The sequence below is a fragment of the Centrocercus urophasianus genome, unplaced genomic scaffold, assembly GCF_019232065.1.
Source record: "Centrocercus urophasianus isolate 14NV4802_14NV808 unplaced genomic scaffold, USGS_Curo_1.0 seq_11, whole genome shotgun sequence".
NCBI lineage: Eukaryota > Metazoa > Chordata > Aves > Galliformes > Phasianidae > Centrocercus > Centrocercus urophasianus.
Genome location: NW_024884253.1, coordinates 45,651,735 through 45,675,153, shown reverse-complemented (window position 1 = coordinate 45,675,153; position 23,419 = coordinate 45,651,735). Strand labels below are relative to the sequence as shown.

At 40.6% G+C, this 23,419-nt stretch overlaps 1 protein-coding gene across 2 annotated transcripts in view; it reads left to right on the top strand.

The window, feature by feature from the left end:
- The first annotated feature begins 627 nt into the window (after positions 1-627).
- YES1 (YES proto-oncogene 1, Src family tyrosine kinase) overlaps positions 628-23,419 on the top strand; it is a 53,063-nt gene continuing 30,271 nt past the window's right edge. For both annotated transcript variants that reach the window (XM_042839758.1, XM_042839759.1), the window contains exon 1: positions 628-797. The gene's annotated coding sequence lies outside the window, so the exon portion shown is untranslated. The remainder of the gene's footprint in view (positions 798-23,419) is intronic.

The window sequence follows — 23,419 nt, the reverse complement described above, 5'->3', positions numbered from 1 at the left end:
ACCTCAGATACCCAAGTCCAGGTGAACCAGCCTGGATGTCTTGATTACTTGGCCTAACTTCTGAAAGATGACCTCAGAAGACTGTAACTGCATTTGAAGGACCTTTATCTTGAAGTCCATCGACACAAACCCAACTTTTCTTTTTCAAACACGCGACGCTGACCTCTGGCACTGAGACCAACGGGATGTACCTGTCTGACTCAAACCCACCACACACCAAGCCTGGACATCCCCCGCTGCGCGGGGGAAGAGTAATTTCTCCACACCTTTCCCACGGCAGGCGGAAGAGCTCAGAGCTGAAGTCACACACCTGAAAGGCGTCAAGTAGGGGGAAGGCAGCCGGGCTCTGGCAAATCTCCCCGAAAGGCCCCGATCGTGGGCTGCCCCTCGCGGCCGGGGCCGCGGCCGCCACCATGTTGGCTCGGTGCGCGGCGCCGCCGAGGAGGGGTCCGCCCGGCTCCTCCCCGCGGCCTCTGATCGGGCGGGGAGCTTCGCCGCGCCTCACCCGGGCGCCCGCGGGCAGCGGGGCGAGGCGGAGCGCGGCGGAGGAGGGGCCGGAGGTGCCCGCCGGAGAGCCCGGCCGTAGGGGCGGGGAGTCTCCTCCTCCCGCCGCCAGGCTCCGGCTCCTCGCACGCACCGGAGCGCCCGGCTCCCTCCTCCTGCTCCTTTTCCCTCCTCCCTTCCCCTCCTCCCCCCCTTCCCTCCCCGGGTCGCCGCGGCTCCGGGAGGAGCGGGGGGGGCCCCGCTTCCTTCCCTCTCCCCCTCCTTCTCCCACCCGCGCCACTGAGGACGGGCAGGTGAGCACCCGGCCGCGGCCCCGTCCCCCCACCCCCCCGCCCCGCGGGAGAGGCGGCCGCGATGGCGGCGGCGGCGGCGCCCGGCTGAGCGCTAGGCCCCGGCCGCCCGCGCCCGCCCCCGGCCTCTCCCCTCGGGGCCGCTCGCCTCGCCCCCACCCCCGGGTGGGGACCTCGGCCCCTTCGCGCAAACTTTCTCCGCAACTTTCTGCCCGGCCCCGCGGGGGGCTCGGAGCGTCGGGGATGGCTGCGCGCCGCCCCGACCGGCGATGGCCGCGCCGGCTCCGGGCGCTGCTGGAGCGGCGCTGGGGCCGAGGGACGGAGCGCAGGAAACGCGTTCCCGCCTCGGCTCTCGCTCGGCCGCGCGTGTGTCGTTATCTGCTGTTTTTCGTTCGGTGCTCGACTCGGTATCGCTCCACCTAGCAGGAACGCGACTGCTTTAAATTTCTGAGTCATTAATTTAAATGTGCCATCATAACACTTCGTCAATGCCCGTCGTGTTCCTGGCGATTTAGGAAAAAAAAAAAAATACAATTGATGTAAAGCCCGATTCCTACAGTGCAACAACTTTCTGCGTGTGAAGTTATGTGCAGGAGGACGGCTGCTCGTTTTCTTTCTCTCTTGCACGGCTTGAAGAACGTGGATTTATTGCGTTTGTTTCAAGATGGGACCTTCCAGATGCCTGATGTGGCACGTATGTGCCACTTTGTATCGGGAGTAAGTGGGGTGTGAACGTGTCTGACCCTCGCAGAAGTTGAGGAAGTTTTTCCAGGCCTACCTGCTGCATTTGAGCCAAAGCAGAGGGTAGCATTAGTTAAAAACATATTTGAATGCACTTAAATGGGCGGAATGGTCCCCAAGTGGTTTAGAACGTGGAGCGTGTTGCCAAGGGAAGTGTGTTGTATTTCTCTTAATAGTTCATAGACAGCTGAATGAAATTTCAGTAAAGTTTTGCAAGCAAAATTGACCTTTAGTCAAGAAAGCAAGATAAAAAAAAGCTTACTTTGGAGCCTTCTCTTTCATTTTTGAAAGGTATGACTAGGAAGAGGTTTACAATTAAGTTGTGTTGTTGGTTACATTTGCAGTGTGTGATGTACAGCATTGCCATAACTCAGTGTTACTGCAGACTTGATATAAGTGTAAGAATTGTTCCTTTCAAGCTGACAAAACAGAATACAGAATCATAGAATTGGAAGGCACCTCTGAAAATCATTGGGTCCAACCCCCTGCTAAAGCAGGTTCCCTACAGTAGGTTGAGCAGGAAAGCCTCACACTTACACCGGTGCTTCCTATGCACATTTGTAAATTTAGCTCTAGGATGTTCTTACTAAATATGCATGTGAATCTGGGTGCTCTGTGCAGCTGGAGTGCAAGGGTTAATCTAAGGATAAGGTATCTTTGTGGCACGAACAGTGGGAGTGGTGCTGAGAGGGACTGTGGTGGATTTCAAAGGACAAAAAAACATGATACAAACGTGAGACTGCGGCTTTGGTTGGTAGCAGTACTTCCCTATGATTATTTTATTCCACGGGTTTTGTTAGCTTTATTTCCTCAGGAAGAGGAGCTCAAGTGCAACCACAACATCTGCGTGCTTGTCGTATGTAAGTCTTCCAGCTGTCAGCCAATCTCAAACACATTTGGCAGCAGAGGTCTCCCAGGTGGAATATTTCTATGAAATTTCTAAAATTAAGGAAGTTAGGTAGGAAAGAGCTCTTAATCTGCGCAACGGAGAGTTCACATAATCATTTCTGTCAAGCTGGAAATTGATGCAGGAAGTCAGACTTCCCTGGTTTTGCTGCTCACAGGGCTACTTGTGCACTTATTAAAAACTTTCTAATTTTTGGATCCTGGTATTGTTATTTGGAATCTGGAGAGCTACCTTTGGAATGAGAGTGAGCCCCAGGTAGCTTTGATCTGTATTTCATGATATGAAGAGGGTTTTTTATTGATTGATTTGTTTTTAATGTATCCAGGGAACTGCTAGATAGTAAATGAAACAATTGAATGATATTAAAAGTGTATTGGAATTGCCAGTTTATTTGAAATAGAGAAATATCATAAAATCATACTTAATAAATCTTTGGTGTGCTGTACACTGTGCAACAGAATTGTTTCTCAGAAAATTGCAACATGTAATTTAGATTTTTATCAATACTCATCCTCTCTGGAGGAATATTCTTTATTCTGAGACTGACATACTTCCTGCAACTCCAGAAGAAACTGTATTCACTGAGAAATGCCTGTTGTCACATGACAGGGATGTGCATGTCCATGTTGTGGCTCATGTCAGTTCATGTGGCCAAAGTTTGCTTTAAGAACATGGGAGCTGCACAGTTTTACTTTCCTGTGTGTTCTGCCTGTGGACAAAAGCAGTGTGTTTTCACATATAATTCCTCATGTTCAGACCGTTAGCTAAAAGAAACGCATTCTTTCATCTTTATCCACTATGTGGATCAAACTTTTCTCTCCTTTGAACACAGTTTGAGTAAGCTACATTTATGTTAATTTTAAAACTGACATTGGTATTAACACAAAGAATACTTCAAGAAATTATTGTGCTACGTCATATTAAGCAACCAACTGTGGACAGGGTGCCTTCCATGCATAGGCTGTGGCTTCTGAGAAACCCTTCTGAGAGGTATTGTGCTTCTAGCACTGAAGTCCTATGATAGTTGACAGAATAGACTCAGTGCTGAGAGAGAAATGTAGTTTCTAAAACAAAAAAATGGGGCTTAATTTTTACCTGGAGGAACGATCTTGGGCTATGAGAAGATAGGTCATTCTCTGCATTTCTTTTAGTTTTTGTTCTTGAAGAACTAGTAGGGTGCTGTTTTACAGTGATGGGTTTTATGATGTAGCAGCCACTTTAAAAAAAATAATACTTCTTGAATACAAACTGCTTTACAGTTACCATATGGTAACTTCTCTCAATCACTGCAATCCTGGGCTGCACTGGAAGCAATGATTTAGAGCTATAGGGTTCCAGGTCATGTTATCAGTTCCCAGATTATTGTAGCAAACTGGTGAAATTGGCATTGTATGCTGAAGGGGAAAATGTATCATTGAGAAAATGCTGTCAGCTAACTGTAGGACAGGTTTAATTTTAGTTTTTAGGAGGTCATTCTTACTGCCATTTCTACCTATGGGAACAGGATTTGTTCTCAGTAGTGCCAATGCTTCAAAGCACGAATCAGCACCGAGGCAAGTTACAGAAGTGAGAGGGACTGCACCCTTGGGTAAAGTTAACACACATGGCTGATTTCAAGATTGGAGATAGAAATTGTAGTGATGGTAGTGTTAAAGTGAGCAAAACTTATTACTTGTGCATGAGTTTTGTTCTCTTCAGGTTTAAGTACATATTCTTTAAATGTGAAGGATAGCTGGAAATAGAAATGGAAATACTAAGCATCCCTTTCTGTTGTCACTTCAGGCAGATGTGATGCACCACATCTCACTCTTCTTGGAGGCCAATAAACCAAAGCTGTGCTCAGCTGCAATGTGTCCCTGAGCTGAGGACTTCCCCTCTTGGCTTTTACCTGAGCCCTGCAGCCAAGCAGGGTGCTGCAGTAGGGATCCTCAGTGAGCAGAGTGTGGGCTGTGTTGACCATTATCACTGAGGGTGGGGTTTTGTTTTGATTTTTTTCTTGGCTGTAGTCTTAGGTAATGGCGTAGGATAGCAGGAGAGTGCAGGGGAAGTAATGACCGCTAAAACCTCAGACTGACATTATCTTTTTTTCAGCTCCTTGAGTACTCTAGGTTGCTGCATGTGGAATTAGATGATGTTTTTGGCTGGTCCTGACTCTATTTTATCTTTTAGTTTTGTAGGACTAATGTTATTTTAGTAGTATTGTGTAAGATGTAATCAATACTGATATCTATTAGTGTCTCAAATGTTGACGTAATTGGATTCTAATGGTGCTACTGAACTTCAGATAGGTTGCCGTTCAAACGGGTACTTCAGGAGGAAGTGAAACTTCTGTGGCTTAAGATGCATGTTTCTGTGGTTTTCTTCACACCAGTAGTCTAGAGAAGCCTGAAGAAATTAAAAGATTCTTAAGAAGATTTGAGCCATCCTTTCTGTTCAGATTTTAGGTTGAGGTAAGCTAGGCTTAGAAAAGTAGATGACTTAATTTGCTTCCATTGACAGTGAAGTTGTTGAGTAAATACACTTGCATGAGTCAATCTGTGTAGGTCAGGGCCTTCATCGTGTTTTTGGGGAAACTTCCAGTTTTGTGGTGTTAATGTGATATTTAAAGTCAGTCTTCATATTGGAAGACTTCAGTGGGGTTCATGTCCTTTGTTCGCATGTGCCCAAAGCACCTCCTAATCTTGTAAAAACGAGACAGTACAGGTGTTTTACTTGTGATGTGAATGACAGAGCATAAATGCATTCAGGTCTCAGGTATGCTTGCCAGGATCAGTGGCCCCACAGCAAAACAGTGGTAGTAGCAGAGGACATGCTTATGTTCAGTCCAGCTCCGAATGCTTATCTTTAGTTCAGCAGATGCTTCTACTCTGCTTATGAAGTGCACTGTCGGGAATTAAATACAGACCTATGCTAAAGGTTTCAAAAATTTCTTCACCCTCGCAAGTTGTAGGAAAAGACAGTGCTTATGTGAGGGTATTTAAAGAGTAATTAGAGGGTGCTCTGAATCTCTTGTGTGTTGCAGTTGTGCAGTTTTATACTGTTTTGGCAGTCAGCCAGGTGAAGACATAAAACAAATTAATACTGAACAATTCTTTGTTAATAAGCTATTTTTAAGCATGGTTAGATAACAAAATTAATGTTTATGCTTGGAGTTGGAAAAAATAAGCCTGAATTTCATGTAGCAGTCTCTTGCTTTTCAAGAACGTTTTATTGGAAACTAAGATCGCAACCTACACTTGTAACCACAAAGCAATAATAAATAAGAAGCCTCCCAAGCTCTTGTGTACAGATTGCTCTACCTTTCTGTATTTCTCTGTACTCTTTGTATTTCTGATTGCCTTTGCCAACCCATTTGTTCAACACAACTATTCTCTTTTGTCAGAATCTACCCCAGTGTCCAGAAATTGGAAGTTGCTGGCGATGCTCTCTGTGGTGCAGGCTTTCTTGATTCATATGGCCTATACTGTTTGCTGTCTTGGGCTGTGGAGACTGGTGATGGACTTCTGATTATTTGGTTTAGGTGGTCTTCTGGGCTGATTCCTAGGTGTTATTTCAGTAGATGTTATTTACTGATGTGTGCATCAGAACGGAGAAATACTTAACTCTCTGTTCAAAACAAGCTTCACTGAAAAATGAATACAAAATTAATGTATAGGCAATGTTCTGGTATTCAAAAGATACTTTTGCCTGTTTCTTGTTGGTGTTTTTTTTTCCCACAGATTAGCCAAAAAATGTTAGTTTCGAAAAGCTGTTGTATAGTTGAGAAAGGAGATCTGAAGATAAACAAGGTCTGTTTTTTACTGTAAAGTAAAAACTATAAGTGAAGTATAACTATAGTAAGCATATATAAGTAAAGGATAACTATGTAGTATAAACTATAAATCAGTAAAGTTATTATTGTATTTTTCAGGTTTCTTGTGTCTCCTTTCTTCACTTTGATTCTGATTACTATTTTTCTGAATGTCTGCAGTTTGGGATTAAAACCTTATCTTAGTGCTTACCAAATGGGAGCATATTAAAGACAAAATTTACTGTGTTTCAGAGCAAAGTTTCTCTAGGTTAGTGTGTGAGAAACAGAATTAAGGATCGTGAAACGCAGGTCTGAAATATATTCAGGGTGCTCTCCAAACCTAGGCTGTTTTATACAGCCTAAAAATGAAAAATTTGCACCAAACCTTGTAGCAAACTTCAAATTCTAACATTCCTTAAAGGTGTGTTTTTTGTATACACATAATGACTAAATTAAGGTGAGAGGGAATGGGAAGAAAGCATATGGCAGTGAATGTTTCATCTCTCTTTTCTCTTAATTTTTTGAGCAGAAAACAGAATGTGTGGGCAAAATGTTTTACTACTTCTGGTTAAAGTTTTGTTTGTTGGCTTGTTTTTAAGGATATACAGCATTCATTATTTCTGCTTAGCTCTGATTTCATTTCAAGTAGTTCTCTTTTCTTCGTAGGTGCAGACTTACTTTGGTGCTATAACAAAGCAGAAAGCACATCTTATATGCCTCTGGATAGTTTCACTAAATATGAAGTCTTGCAATATTTAAGTGACAAATGAAAAAACAGATTGTTTTGTTTCCTAATGCTAATTTAAGTAAGGCTTAAGCAACATCTGTATAATGAAGGCCATTCTCTACTTTGTGTAATGACAAACCAAGGTGAATTCTGCATCACTGTTAAGAAGGCTGTCCTATAGTGCGTGACAATGGAAGGCTTGGATTTGTTGGGTTTTGTGGTGGTTTATTCTTACCTTAAATCTTAACAGTGCTTTTCCTCTTTGATGCTCGTACTCAGTAAAGCCTACTGAAAGAATAGCTGCTGTGAATCAGACCAGAAGACCAACTAAACCAAAAATATCATTATTATTATTGAGAATTTATCCTGATCTGAGAAATAATAATGTCTCAAATAAAAGTTTTGAAACTTCAGTTAAAGGGGAAAATTTCAGAAGGTTCTTTCGACACCAGATGATGGTTCAGATTCTGCCTATTTCAAATACAGAGTATTCAGGTTTTCTTCCAGCAGTGGTATTTTAAAGCACGTGTTCTTTCTGGTTTCTGAAACATGTGATGTATGCTTTCTGCTTGTTTTGTTTGTTTTTTATTCCTCTCCATCCCCCCTATACATTCTAGGTAGATTGTGTATTAATACAATTAGAAAGTCCTGAAAGCAAAGAGAGAAAGGGATTTGTCTAACTAGATCAGATCATCTGTACCTAACTGAAAAACATGTATTGGAGAGAGAAAGAGAAATATATTACTCTCATTGTAAACACCCGTATTTAATTCTTTCTTCATGGTAAAATTAAATACTCTAATTGGGAATGTATATGGTATAAGGTAAAATGTTGTTACTTCTGGGAAAAAAAATGCAGATGAAGGAAAGAGTAGGGAAAACCAAGACAATTTCTGAGCTTTTACTGCTTGTCAGTGGAAATCGTCCTGAGTAAAATTGCTTTTCACAGCAGCCACGTTTTTTCAAGCCTGAAATGTAAGGGGGAGTTGTATTAATATTCTGAGTGGTGGGAAAAATAAGAGAATGGATTTATTTTTTTTTTTTCATTCTGAGTTTTTTAACTGAATTCTTAACTGCTGAAATAAGACAAATGGAAGGAAGTATTTCTTAGCTCATGTGCCATAGAGCTAATTGGTTCAGGCTATTATGATACACAAAAAAAGAGAGAAGTGGTAGTTTATAGATGAAAACTTACTTCCTGAGGAATGTGAGACTTGTTTGTACAAAGCTAACACTTTTGGATTACATTTGTTCTATCTCTAGCCTAAGTCTGATATACCATCTGAATACTATTTACATTGGGTGCGTACCTGGTAAAACCATGTCCAAACTAATACAGGGCAATATGTAAACTGACTTCTGTTAACAAACATGACATCTTGATTGTGTATGGTTATTTTAAATAATTACTTTAGCTTAATTTTAGACTTCTGCTTCTTAGTTCTTTTCCCAGAGAATGAGGTTGAGTCTTCCTAGTCAGTGAAATACGTAGACTGTAACTACATGCTAGGGTTGGTGCTAATCTTGCTAGCTTGTTGCCAGTGGCATGGATTTTCTGTGCATGTTGTTTAATGCAATAATAAAATGTCCTAGAGGCTCCTTTAAGGTATGTATAGATTTGTTAAGCAGTGAAATTCCAGTTTACTCACAAAATAGGTTTTTTCTTCCCATTTTATGTTTAATGGCATTTGAATGGAAATTGTGCTTGAAATTCTCATAAATAACTTGTGTTATATTTTAATGTGCAAGTTACAAGTATTTTAACTTTCAGATAAGGTTGTAGAAGGTGATCATTGTAAATGGCAAACATATTAGATTTTATGGATTTATTTACAAAAAGGAATGTTAGCTTTACTTTGTTAACCATTTTTGCTCACCAAAGACTCTAAAATGTGAGAATGAATGGTTCTAATACTGAAGTTCTTTTTCTTTGAAAATATAAACAAAAATCACTCCTCTTTTGATTATGTATTGACTAAAAGTATCTCAGATTTTAGTGAACCAATATTTTATAATATTAATTTGAGTGGAAATCCTGTACATTTGTAATAAAATATTTTAGTTAAGGCATGTAGGTATTCAAATTCTACTTCAGCGTGGTTACAAATGAACTCTGCCTAGTTTGAATTTGCTTAAGATCTTGGCAGCTAATTGGAAAAAAAAGTTGGTTTTAATATTGATTTTCCTAACCGTAAATTTACTATTATTTCTCTTATCAGTGAAGTCACTATAAATATATGTTATAGTTAAATATATGTATTTGTCTACTTTAAATTCTTAATAAAAAAAAAAGTAAAAAATAAATGCGATCAGAGAGGTAACTTTTCAGTGTGTAGTCAGCTAGTATCTGACTGAATTTGTCTGTACAGATCAATTATACTTTCCTTTTGCTCTTACATGAATACTCAAAAGTTAACATTACTGCATTAGATGCTGTGTAGTGTACACAGGCGACCAAATAATTCAAATAGTCTGAATCAAATCATTCAGACTGATGGAGTAACCTGCCAAAACTTTTGAGCCAGTGGACTAATGACAGCGTGGAGATTTTTAAGGAAACCCAAACTGTACTGATGGGAAGTGGGGAAAGTTCTAAGCATTATTGTTGCATGAGTTATTGTAGCTTGGAAACCATGCAGTTAATCTGTTGCTTCTCTTAATCTAGTTCTTAGACTTGATGGATTTAGTTTTTTTTAATCAGTTCCTGTGAAACTAGAAAGACAAGGCGGGGTGCATTAAATGGTACCGTTCTGCTGTCAGAAATTCAAATGGAATTTTTTTCAAATTTTGCAGTGATAAGTAACTTTTCATAAGCTTTAAACCGAAATAGAAATATGACTTTTTTTTTTTTTTCCCCATTATTGAATTGTTCATTGAATCAGTTGTGTGTTTGGGTGAGGTTTTTTTGTTTGTTTGGTATTTAGGTATTTAGGCAGTAGAGAAATCTGAATCTGTTTTTCATCCACAGATAATCTTAGTTTTGCTGTTTTAGGGCCTGATCTCTTTCCACATTGAAGTCAAGTGCAGAATTCCTCTTGACTTCAAGGTGAGCTGGATTAGCTTTACATAAAAGGACCAAATTGTCCATAGGGGTAAGTGGAGGCAACTGTATTGAGGGTAGACTTCTCTGGAGTGTAAAATGAAGGCAGAGAAGTGTGGCCTTCCTTTACAAGCAGTGAAATAGGATCTGCTGTCTCAAACAACTAGGCTGATTTAGCAGTTGAATCAAAGAGGCTTTTACCTTTTTCCGGTTAGATAGTATGGTTGAATAGTTTAAAACGTCACTTACTTTTGACTACCAATACTTTACAGCACTAATGCTTTAGCACCTGAAAGCCAGAACTTGTTTATGAAGTATTTTCTTGCATTATGTGGGAATCAGGAGGAGAAAACTCGAGCACTTCTCCGTTAGCAAATGTTTAAGCTCTCTGCCTTTTCAGTAACTACATACAATTTAAATTCGATGTGCTTTTTATTGCAAGTTGTAAATGCTTGGGGGGGCTTAGTTTATTTTCACTTGCTTCCTGTTGCTGCAGCACCAGGTTGCGGGCGCTTCTGGGGATCTTGCTGGGATAGGTGGGGAGAAGGAAATTCATTTACACCAAAAGCTGGGCTGAATACGAGTCTGTGTCAGGGGTATTCTGAGTAATTCGCGGATTTCTATAGCAGACAGCAGCGTCTTTGGCTTTTTTTTTTTTTTTTTTTTTGCTTTTCGCAATGGTATCTGCATTGTGTACACAGGGAAGGAAGTATCATCAGTTGATAATTCAACTCGAATATAGTGATTACTTATGTAATCCGTGTTACACTTGTAAAATGTATCATATGTCAATTTAGTGTATCAAATTCTTCTTTCAATGCTTCTAGTATCTCTTGGGATCATGAATAAATTCAACAGTCTCCGGGACTGTTTTGGCCCAAGCACTCCATGGCTTTCTTGTATTGTGTCTTTGAAGCTTCACAAAGGAAAGAATGGTTGGAACATTGTAATCTCTTTAGAATGAGTATTTAAATGCTCTTCAACGTTCTTTTATTAACATTTCACATGCAAAATAAAATCCCATCAATGGGATGAATGCAGATCTTACCTATTTAAGCTTTTGCTGCTCTGCAAAAATAAAAATTCCACAAATCCTAACCGCTTTTGCAATATTTAGCTGGTGTGGAGTTAAGTGATAAACAGAAATTCACTGGAGTGTTTGAGGTACTAAATTTACAAAGCAAGACAGAAAAGGAGCTTTAGGATTAGTCATAGATAGGAAGTTTATTGAACCACCAGCTTCTTCCCGGAAACATCCTGTACTTTTGTCGTCTTCAGCTAGCTTCATTTATTCACAGTCTTAACTGCTTTTTGGTTTTTAGAAACTCTTGCTGCAACTTCTTTGTGACTAAAGCACATTGTCAATCAGCCCAAACCTCCCCATGCCAGCCAACTGTCCCCTTAATGCAGCAATTCAATGGAATGAATAGGGCTCATACTTTAAGGAGACAATTGGCTACCAGAAAGAGTGCCAAGTTGATTTAACTTTGCACAAGTGTGAAAGAGTTTTTAAATGGATGCTGTCAACTAGTGTTGGCCTAAGGTTACAGCTGCCTGGAAATTGTTATAATCTTATTGGGAATGCGTCCAAATTTGTTTAAAATATTTTAGTCAACCAGCTCACTGCAACGACTATTAATATCCTAGAAACTATTGTTAGGCAATCATCCTTGGTCTATCAGAAGCATAGTAGACATGCCCTGGCCAAGTGTACAACATGGCTTTTAAAATTGACTTTTTTTTTTTTTTTTTTTTTTGGCAGTACATCACTAAATTGTTGAAAGAAGCCAGGATTCATGTTGTAATCTGCTCTTCTAGTTCAGTGTTATGCCACAGCTTGTGTTTGAAGCACTTAGTCAGATGTGTAATATGGTATAAAACCACAACTGCAGCCTGCCATTACTGCAGGCATGTCCAATCAGCTGCAGCCCAGCCCAGCTGGCAGTGCCCAGCACCATCATGGCAGCAGCTCTTCCCACTGAGCAGCCTAGCCTTAAGCACCAACCAAACCTCAATGTGCTGCGAGTCCCATTTGGGCTGAAACCAGGGCATGGGGGGCAGTGCTGTGCCAGCCCAAGTCATGGCCAGTAAGGTTATGAGCTTTGATTCACTAAATGCAGCCCTGTGAACAGCAAAAAGTATTCAGCTGTTCTTTCCAATTCGATAAAGGAATTTGAGAATGCATTTCAAAATTGCAAAAAAATATATCATTTTTTGGCTTATTTGTGACTTCATTTTCATTTGGCATAAATACATTACCTGCCAACTTTCAGATGATATGTGTAGAGTTGCAATCAAAAAAATGTGACCGTGTCTCTCTACTAGTCTTCAGAAAGAAATACCTCTCACTTCACAGCCATGCCTCATTCACGTCACTGCTTTTGGGCAGTATATGCATTTGTGAACAACTTTGCAAGGGTGAAGCACAGGAGGAGAAAAATTTCATCAGAAATCTGATGTATACCTTGAGAGCTCACTACAAATTGCAGTCACTGCCATCAAACCAGAGTGATGTATTAGTTTCACAGAAGCAAGGTCACGTAACCCACAAGTTTTATGGTTTTGCTGCTTTTTATGTTTCAATAAAGAGTTAAAAAATAATATAGGATTTGTTATTTTCTATACATTTACTACAGTACGTATTTCACAGAGGCTCCTCTGAAGGTAATGCCTCCCATTTTATGACGCTGGCTCACAATGTCAAGGAAGATGTTAGCGGTAGGGTAGTAGGGACTGCATCTTCTGTATATTCAATGAATATAAAGATCTTATAATTATGAAATAAACAAGAGAGTTTGGCAAAACAGGTTATAATAACAAAAAGAGAATAGATAGAAAGCTTACCACTATCCTGGGCTTGCTGCAAAACTTGAGAGGAGGGATCTCCAGAAGAGATCCTTCCCTACTAGTAGTCAGCTCTTAATTGAGTCTAGGAGAGGTGGAGCCAGGCTCCATCCCTTCCGGCAGCCCAGGTGAATTGCCTTTACCTGTGTGCCTGTGGCTGACTCATTGCTCGCCTCAGGTGATCAGTCAGAGGTTCAGGCTGTGATTCAGCAGTTCCCATACACCTTCCCACCGATGTCCCATTACATGTTGTTGCTGAGTGACAGATGGCAGCAGAGGGGCAGTCTGACAGAATCTGACATGAGATGAAAGGGCATCTGACATGGAAGTGCATATGGAAGCAAAGGTGTGTCACTGAATTCTTCCATGAGGAAAAAATGGCACCTATTGACTTTCATCAACACGTTTCTAGAGACCGACCAGTGGCTGTGAGCATGGTGAGGCTTTTCAGCAGTAACAACTGCAACAGTGAATCATCTCCACTAGTACAGATTTTTATGAGTGCAGCATGCAGACTCTTGTTCATTGCTGCTGAAGTACAGAACTAATGGTGGTGACTATGTGGAAGAATAGTGTTTTAGGCAAAGAATTTGCTCTATCAAATAGCGTTATTGTGTTATTTCTAGTGATTGTATTTCCCTTGGAAAAAATGGGAGGCATTACTTCTGGAACAACCTACATGTATGCTGTCCAAAACAATTCCTCTTCACTCAGTGTGATTCAGGCAAGGCAAAAAGTTGGGCACCCACACATTTCTGTAAGGCTTGCAAGGCTGATGTACCATTTAGCCACGCATTTCCCATTTTATCCAGTATGTGGAAACCTTTAAAATTGGTTGGGTTTTTGGAATACTGTATCACCTCTTTACCGGCCAAAGGTTTTTGATGAATTTTTAGTGGTTGAAGGGATGCGTACTTTCTGGGTATATGTATTGGGCAAGAAAGGATGTTCAGTGCAAAACCCTATTTTTATTGAAGGCACTTTTTAACACAGTGTGTGTCATGACAGTGCAGTCTGCAGGGAAGACAGAAGTTGAAAGAAGTTAAGGAAAAAACGCAGAGAAGGTACTCCCTGCAGTTCCTCATGTCTCTATTTTTGGGAGCCCAAGGAATCTGAGAACAGGAACTACTACTGTCAGGAACTTGACAGAATGTGGGAATAAAACTAGGGAGGATGTGTTTAACAAAGTGCTTTATTTAAAGGTGAGAAAAATTCTTAAAAGGCATGGTTGTCAGACATATGCCTGATAAACTTGACTTTTCCCAACAGTTAGGCATGTTTGGGATGTTGAGGAGAGTATTTTTGTTTCTTCTCTGAGTTCATTCAGTCGCTACAGCTGCAACAATGTTACTACAAGTTTAGATCCACTTGTCAGAGAAAAAAGAAGCCCTGTTGTTTCAGTGTGTAGCTGGAATAAGTAGTTTGTTTAAGGAGTGACTTGAGATTCTTAGTTGCTTTGAGTACATCCCAGTTATTATAGCTACTACTGCAGCTACTAATGGGTATGTGTGTTTCTATAGATACAGAAATGTTTATTTTGGAAAAGATGAAGAACAGAAGCTAGAATAATTTCCAAGTGTGAAGGACTAGTAGCTTGTTAGGCATTGTTGGCATAGCATGGATTCATAAAGGAGAAATCATGCTTAATCCACCTTCTGTGGTGTGATGGATCCCTGGAATAGTCTCCCTAGGGATCCAGTTGAGTCACCATCCCTAGATGTGTTTAGAAACCGTTCGGATGTGGTGTTCACAGACATGGTTTAGTGGAGGGTTGTTAGTTAGGGTAGCATGGTTAGGTTGTGGTTTGACTTTTCCAAGCTGAGTGATTCTATGATTCTGTGATGGCTTGGTGGATTATGGCAGCAGTGTGAATGTCATCTCAACTTTTGTGGGGTTTTCAGCACTGTTTCCCATATAATCATCATAGACAGACTGAAAAGTTACATACAAGTGGACAGCATGGGGGACTAGAAACCGGCTGAACTGCTTGGTGGGTTGTCATCAGCGATGTAAAGTCCAGCTGCAGTTCAATCACTAATGGTATACTCCAGGGCTCAAAAACAGGGTCAGTGCTGTTTACCACCTTCGCTACTGACCTGGGTGATCAAACATGTGCACCCTCAGCACAACTGCAGAGAACACAAAACTGGAATGGGAATGGTTCATAGACCAAAGGGTTGTTCTGTCTTTTGGAAGGCCCTTGTCAGTCTGGAGAAATGATCTGACAGGAGCCTCGTGTAGTCCTGTACATGGGGAGGAACAACCCCAGGCACCTGTCTGTGCTGGAGGCCACCCACCTATAAAGCTGTTCTGCAGAAAAGGACCTGGCGATCTTGGTGCACATCAGGGCACACATGAATATCCGCCATATGTTTGCAGCAAAGAAGTCTAATACTGTTGTTGGCTGCATTAGGCAAACTATTGAGTGCAGATTGAGAGAGGTGGTCCTCCCCCCTTTCTTAGTGTTGGTGAGAGCACAGCTGGAGCTGATTGAAAGGCTGAGCAGCACCAGAGGCTTTTAAGATATAAAATCATAGAATGATCTGCACTGAAAGGGGCTCACAAGGATCATGGAGTCTGGCATCTAGCTCCACACAGGGCCACCCAAAATTCAGGCCATTGTCCAATTACTCCTTGAACTTCAGCAGCTTGGAACCATGACCACAGCCCTGGGCAGCCTGTTTCATGCTCACTGCCCACCAGTTAAGAACTTCTTTCTAACTCCCAATGTGACCCTCCCCTGTCGCAGTTCCATGCTGTTCCCTCAGGTCCTGTCGCTGTCACCAGAGAGCAGAGCTCAATGCTGCCCCTCTGCTCCCTGTGAGGCCACCCGTCAGCCTCCTCTGCTCTGGGCTGAGCAAACCCGGGGACCGCAGCCACTCTGCACATATTGTGTCCTTTTGATCCTTTACAGTCTTCATAGCTCTCCTTTAAATACTCTGCTAGTTCTATGTCCTTATATTGTGGCACCTAGACTTGCATGCAGTGCTCAAGATGAGGCCACACAGCACAGAACACAATGGGGTAACCCCACCTGTTGCCTGGTGGCAGTGCTGGATCCGATGGACCCTGGGGTACAGTTGGCCCTTTTGGCTGCTGAGGCACACTGCTGACTCAGATTCAACTTGCTGTCAACCAGAAACCCAAATCCCTTTCTGCAGGGCTGCTGTCCAACCTCTCGTCCTCCAGTCAGTCTTTACATAGGTCAAGGATTGCTTTGTCCTAGGTATAGAATCTAGCGCTGGTGGTTGTGCGTTTGGTGCATTTGGTGCAATTGGTGATGTGCTTTCATGTGTCAAGATCACTCTGCAGGGTCTCTCTATGTTTGAGGAAATCAGTAGCTCCTCTCAATTTAGTAAGGTCTGCAAACTTCCGTAGTATACCTCCAAGGCCTGCATCCATGTCACTGATGAAGATGAAAATGAGAAGTGGCCCTAGAATGGAACCTTGTGGATCTCCACTAGTGACTGGCTGCCAGCCTAACGTAACCCCATTTACCCCAGTGTAACCCTTTGGGATGCTGTGAGAAGCAGTATGGAAAGCTTTGCTGAAATCCAGATTACATCAGCGGCCTTCTCTTGGTCAACTATGTTGGTAACATTGTCACTCATTAAAATGAGTATTCCCTCATGAACCCAGGTTGGCGCAGGTCAGGGAAATGTTTTCATCTTATGTTTGGAAAGATGATATTTCAACATCCGTGATAGTGGTTTTTTTTAAAAAATGCTGTAAAAACTTGGACTGTGCGTTGTGCATTTGTTCCAATGATCTCTTTGCCATGGTGAAAAAGGGTTTCGTTTGTTTGTCTGTTTTCCTCCATATGCTTGACTAAACATCCTGAATCCAAACTGTTCTGTTGGTGCTAAAATTGCAAACTTCTGTTAACCAATAAAAAATACAGAGAGAAAGCTGAGGGCAGAGTCAGACTGAAACTGCTGTATGTGGATTTATATACATCGTTGTATTTATCAGTAAAAACATGATCACAGTGAAACTTGCCACAGGCAGACCCAGTGAAGCCTTAGAGCTTGCATCAAGGAAAGGCAACTGATCAGTTCAGTATGATGAGATTTGCTTTCAATTCTTTTTGGACTTATGAGTAGAAAGTAATGATCAACACTAAGCTGAAGAAAAACTGAGTGAAATTCAACATGAAATTTAGAGGGAAATTTAGAAACCTTGTAAAATCAGTGAGGATAAAAATACTTGTGTATATTAAAAGCTGACTTGTAGTCCTTCTCTTGTGTTGCCTAGTCTTTGGTTATAATTTCTGCAGTTTTCAATTCCAGTCTTCCAGCAAGATGTTAAAAGTTAAACTTCCCTTTGAGCAGTATCTCATTTACAAATGAATAACTGCATTTTCACTAGCTCATTTGCATTTTCTGATAATTGCAACAACTGTAAAACAGTTGAATAGCGACTACTGCACAGCGGGACATATTTGTGGACCTATAATTTGCAGACTGAGAAGATGAGAGAATCCTTTTGATACAATTAAATCTTTGTAGTATTACTGTTAAAGTAAATCTTTATCGTGTACCAAAATCTTTATCATGTACCAATCTTTTGAAGGACACTGCTTGAACTGGCTAAGGAAAATAAAAACTTTTGCATCTGTTTCTAGAGGCTTGCATTTACTCTTAGCACCCTAGAAGTCTATCTTTCTGAACTGCAAACAAACCAGGAACCTCTGTACTGTGCATAGGAAGCAACAAAGAATCACACAGTCACACAATCTTAGGGGTTGGAAGAGACCTCTGGGAATCATCTATTCCAACCTGCCTGCTAAAGGTAGAGTAGATTACACAGGAAAGCATCCAGGTGGATCTTGAATATCTCCAACGAAGGAGACTCCACAACCTCTCTGGGGAACCTGTTCAATGCTTTATCACCCTTGTAGTTTTCTCTTGTGTTCACATGGATCATCCTTTGTTCCAGTTTGTGGCATTGCCCCTTGATCTGAAGGAAGTTCCTGGAAACCACTGAAAAGAACCTGGCCCCATCCACTTGACCCTCACCCTTTGGTATTTGTAAGCATTGCTAACATCCCACCTCAGTCAAGCCTTTCCTTATAAAGGAGGTGCTCCAGGCCCCTAAACATCTTTGTTGGCCTCCACTGGACTCTTTCTAGGAACTCTCAGTCTTTCTTGTGTCCACAACTGGACACGGCACTCCAGATGTGACCTCAGCAGGGCAGAGCAGAGGGGGAGGTTCACCTCCCTTGACCTGCTGGCTACGCTCTTGTTTATTTACCTCAGGATATTGTTGGCCTTCTTGGTCACAAGGGCACAGTGCTGTCTCATGGCCACCTTGCCGTCCATCAGCACACCCAGGCCCTTCTCCATAGAGCTCCTCTCCAGCAGGTCATTTTCAAATCTGTGTTGACAGCTATGTAATGTAGTTAAGATACAGATTCTGTTATGCATGATCTGTTCTGTCTTAGTCTGTATGTAACACTGATTTTTGTTTGGTTAGTTTAAACAGGATTCAGGAGAGATGTGAGGAACTAAGAATCACTAAGCTTGAAACCTGTTCCAAGTAAATCAGTAGAAGTAATAGTGAAGACAACATGGATAAATATGATTTATTGAGAAAGAGTGAAGAGTCTGCTATGAGAGGATGTCGCTTTGCTATCTCTTTGGAGTTTTCTGAAGGTATCAGCAAACACATGAAGAAGTAAAAGCTGACAGTAATAGCTTATTTGGGTTTCCAACAGTTACTTGACAAGTACCCCCTCCAAAGAACTTTGAAGAAACCAGGCAGCCATTGGATTTGGGAAAAGAACTGAATACATTTAAATTAATGACTAAAGTATAAAAAAAAAAAAGGAGAGTTGGGGTAAATAGAGAGGGGTCATAGGAAACAATTCTCCATGATTATGCTAACAGGGAGCGTTCACACTGATAAAGGATATTGGAGAAAGGTGAGCTCACAGTTTACTGATAGGTAGATACAGAGACTGCTGTGCGGTCACTTACATAGTGTCAGGACCACTGATCTCTTCCTTGTATGTCCACCTTGACAGACACTCCTGTTAGAACTGAAGAGGCATCACTGATAGACTTTGTCCCTTCTTCTTTTACTCCAGTGATCCCTTCCATCACAGTGCACTGTGTTAACGAGATTGAGCAGAGAGTGCTGCATGAGATGGGCAGACTGTAAGGACTTAATAATGCTCAGTGACTGGACATTAAAATGGCAGAAATTGTTTCCCATCGGTAGCTTAGTGTGGTACATACTGGAGGAAGGGAGGAGCAAACTTACCTTCACATTTAAAAAGATGAGATCAAAACTGACTCTTGCCTCTCAGCACTGATGTCAAAAACAGCCAAAGATTAGAAATATTTAGGAAGGGAGACTAATGGTTATACTTTAACAAAAAAACAAACCTGAATTATTTTATGTAGTTCTGCCCACTCACCCCTATTTCATTTAATTAAAAAAAAAAAAAAAAGCTAAAACTGAAATTAAACATAATTTCAGAAAGAATAATGTTGAAGTTTTAAGGAAGAATTTAAGGAAGAGCAAATATGAAAACAATTGGAAGCAATTTCTGTAAGAGGAGCAGCATGAATTCTTTTGGGCGAAGTGGTGGCTGAAAAATGGTGTAGCAGAATGCTGTAGAATGATCACTAGCAAAGGAGGCATAAATAGGAAATGTTTATTCACCATCTTTTTTTAATGCACTCACACTAAGAGGTATCTAATGAAACTAGCAGCTGATGAATTGAAAACAGACAAAAGGAGGTGGTTCTCAACAGAATGTGTAATTAAGCTATAGAATTTCTTGCCTCAGGAATTTCAGGAGGCTAAAGATTGAAAATCAGTATCAAGGGAAACTGCCATTTCACAGAAGGAAAATCGTCAAATACAAATACCTGCTTCTTGTATCCTACTTCTGCAAACTGTTGGAAGCTCGGGGAGTATTGCAGGGAGGTACTGTTATGTATTTTTGTGTTTTTACATGCTTCTCTAGGTATCAGTGTTGGCTACTTTGACAGGGGATTTGAATGGACCTTTTGCTCATGCACTGTACAAGCATTCCTTTGTTGTAAAGCTTGATCTTTTAATATTATATTAAGCAGAATTCATTTATTATTATTAAATTTCTGTTTACTGAATCTTTTTCTACTGGTAGCACTCAAACTTTAGCCAAAAAATGGGGTACCTACCTATTTATGGTAGTTTTAGGACCACAGGCTACATGTACTTCTCTTTGTGTCACCTTGTATTTACTATCAGAATATTCAGGGCAGGGCAGTACTTGTCAGATCAAGGATTAATTTTGTTTGACTTTGTCCTGTTACTGTTGCAGGATATTTTTTAGGTCATATAAGGGATGTTCTAGTCACATCTGTCTTGCATTCCATGCAATAGGGGCCTTTAAGGAAAGAGGTGTTTTAGGAAAGGCATTTCTGAGTGCGTACTGATAAAACAAATTCATGGCCTGGGCTGTCCATAGGCTGGCTGTTCCTGCTTTCCTTGCAGACTCCTTTGCAGTGTTTTTATATCTCTATTCCTTCCCACAGATATACTCAGCACCCTTGTGTCTCTGTGTTGTATGTGACCAGTTTATTGACGAAAAATATACTTCTTTGTTTCTGCAGTGACTAGAGAGAGCTCTCCACTTGTAAATGGAGGAGTAATATTAAGAAGACATACTTTTTGCTGGATAGAAGTACTGCATTTGAGAAGATTTGTCCTATTTGAAACAAGAGACTGCTATTTAAACTAGCTGTCTTTTTCCTTTTATTGATGTGGCAGCTGCACAACTCGAAGATGATTTTTACTGTTTGGTTCAATCTTAATTAATTATTTTGATTTAATAGTATACCTTGCTACTACATTACTGATTTTGAATCTCAAGTCCCTGTTTGCCTTAGAAAAATTCTTGAAGTTCAGGCTGAGTTTAGATAGTTAATAATCTTAGTAATGCATATTCATCCAGTTATGTGTATTTTTATGAAGATACTGTCTTCTGAATAGGTTTCTGTATGTGACTGCAGTATCTTAAAATAATTATTGTGTATTCAGCAGATGTTTGTACCAGATGTGTGGGGTTTTTATTTGAATGAAATGCTTATTTTTCTATGAATAGTTCTCTGCCCATTGTGTGAAGGCAAAATAGTGGTGACTGCCAAGGTTTTTACATATAACTTAAGCTAATGGTAATCCTATGTGCTGATTCAGTGCTGCTTCTCACCTTTTTGAAAGAAAAGTTTTCTAGCCTAATTCTTTAATTCAGTAGCAGATGGTACCCATTAAGCATACTATGCAACACGAACTTCAGCATTAGCTATCAGGAGGCACCAGCATTAGCTATCAGGAGGCAGCTTGGAGCGTGCCAGCTTTAGCTGCCTGAGTGTGAGCTCCTTCTGTAGGCTCTCTTTGGAGTGGAGAGAAATAAGCACTTTCACTGCATGATTCATCTCATCCTAAGCTATATATCTAAATTGGGAAGATGAATTCCACCTGAAATCCATTGATGAGTAGAAATGTCTTTTGTTTAAGCTAAGGCGTTAATAAAAAGACTATCTTGACTGCTTTATGAATCTCTTGTTTTCTCCCATGAATTAGTTTTCAGATATTTAAAATTCTGTATCCAGGTTCATATTTTGTGTTATTTGGAGCTGCTGTGCTTTTACTGCAGATTTGAAAGTTAAAGAGAAGGGTATATTCACATAGCTTTGCAGAATTAGGTACATAAAATTAGGCAATCTGAGTAGTCTTATTGCCAACTGGTTTGGTTGGTTTTCTGAGTTTTTTTGACCAACACGATGAGAAGAGCGAGGTATAAAAGACAATTTTTTAAATGCTGTAAACTTTGTTTAAGACGGACAAAAAAGACTCTTCAGATGTCTTTAGAGGAGCTCTTCCTCTGGAGCAGCCTGTGTCTCTGTGTTAGTTGCACAGGAAGCCCTTGCACAGGTGTTGTAGCCTGCAGAGGTTCTGTACTGAAAGAGGCATGAAGATACCTTGAGTTTTGTTTCTGTTTGTATTAAGTTGACACTCAGAATGGCCTGCATCCTTTTAAAGAACTTTTAATACTGTGCAATGCTTACTTGCTCTGTCATGCTTGAAAACTCTCAATCCCCTCCCATCTCTTCTTCCCCACCCCATTCTTTTTTTATTTATAGATCTCGATGCCTTTTGGCAGCTATCTCCTTTTATTTTTATTTCTTTTTGGAAATTCTTTTTATGTCATAATTTGTGGCAACTTTATCTTCTTGATCAGAATGATCAAGTCCTACTGCTAGTCACTATCATTATATCTGAGGAGGAGATGAATTATTACAATCTTGTTGTTAGTGTACACTTCTGTTCTTGTATCCTATTCATTACACTTACATTCAGCTGTATATTGAAGGCTGAAAGAGTTATGTCAAGATTGTTTTGATGTATTTGTCCTTACATTAATGTTACTATTTTTCATTTTCTCTATCGGCCTTAGTGTTCTAGAAAAGTAGTTTGGTAGAAGAAGACAACTCAAAGTAAACTCTCAGGTTATGTAGATAAATGTGCATTCCTCAGATTGCCTTCTCAATTTTAAAGCAGCGAATACAAACCCAGGGAAAGAGCTCAGATGGAAACAGATCTGAAAGGTTAGTATGGTTCAGAATAGGGAAGCTGGGAGATGTACAGATTCTGTGTAGACTCCTCATGAAGGAGCAACCACTGAGATTTCCACCTGATATTGACTGGGGCTTCACTTGGGGGCAATATTTGTTCCTCATGCTGGGTTATAACCAGCATTTGGTAGAAATAGGAAGCGCTACTTGCTCCTTCCCTTTGGACAGTTTCAAGGAAATGATTCCCGTCTGGGTTGTTTTTGTTCGTTTGTTCATTTTGTAACAGAGTATTTGGGTTTTAGAGCTGTGCAGAGTAGATCTTACAGTCTTTGCCATTGATCTATAACAACCTTTCTCTGGTAGAAAACACTACTTCTGCTCAGCTGCGGGGTTATCAGTGTTGCTATTACGCTGAGTAGCAGTGGATTCTGGGACTGAGCTCCAAATAACAGAACTTGCTTTTCAGCAGACTCATTTATTGTTCAGTCTAGAAAACTGTTTAAAAATATACAGAATTGATTCTCACACCTAACCTGTGGGATGATAGCATTGCATTCACACTGCTTGAGGGATTACAGAGAAGTCTAGAGCTTATAAAACTGGGTGAGGACTTGAGGCATTTCTGATGTTTACATGATTTGAGTATTTGTAAGCCACGAGTTTACATTAGTGCAAGTACTGGAACACTGAAATGGATAGAAAAACCACATAAAGGGACTTAAAATATCTTCCCCACCACCCCTGAGGAAGGACATGAAATTAGGTCTCCTTCTCTACCTCATGTTTTCTGTGAATATGAAAAAAATATATATATTTTAAATGCTTGTGTTTTCTTACTTAATGCACACTCAGTTTTACTGAAATTTTCAGTTGGAGCTTCTCAATGGCTGTGAGATGCATATTTCAGCTCTTTTAAGCATGCTGCTTGTGTATGAAGATTAAGAGTTCTGTCATCACAATCTTTCTATTTTAAGCAGCATTCATTCTTTTTAAATGTTGTTTGTTTC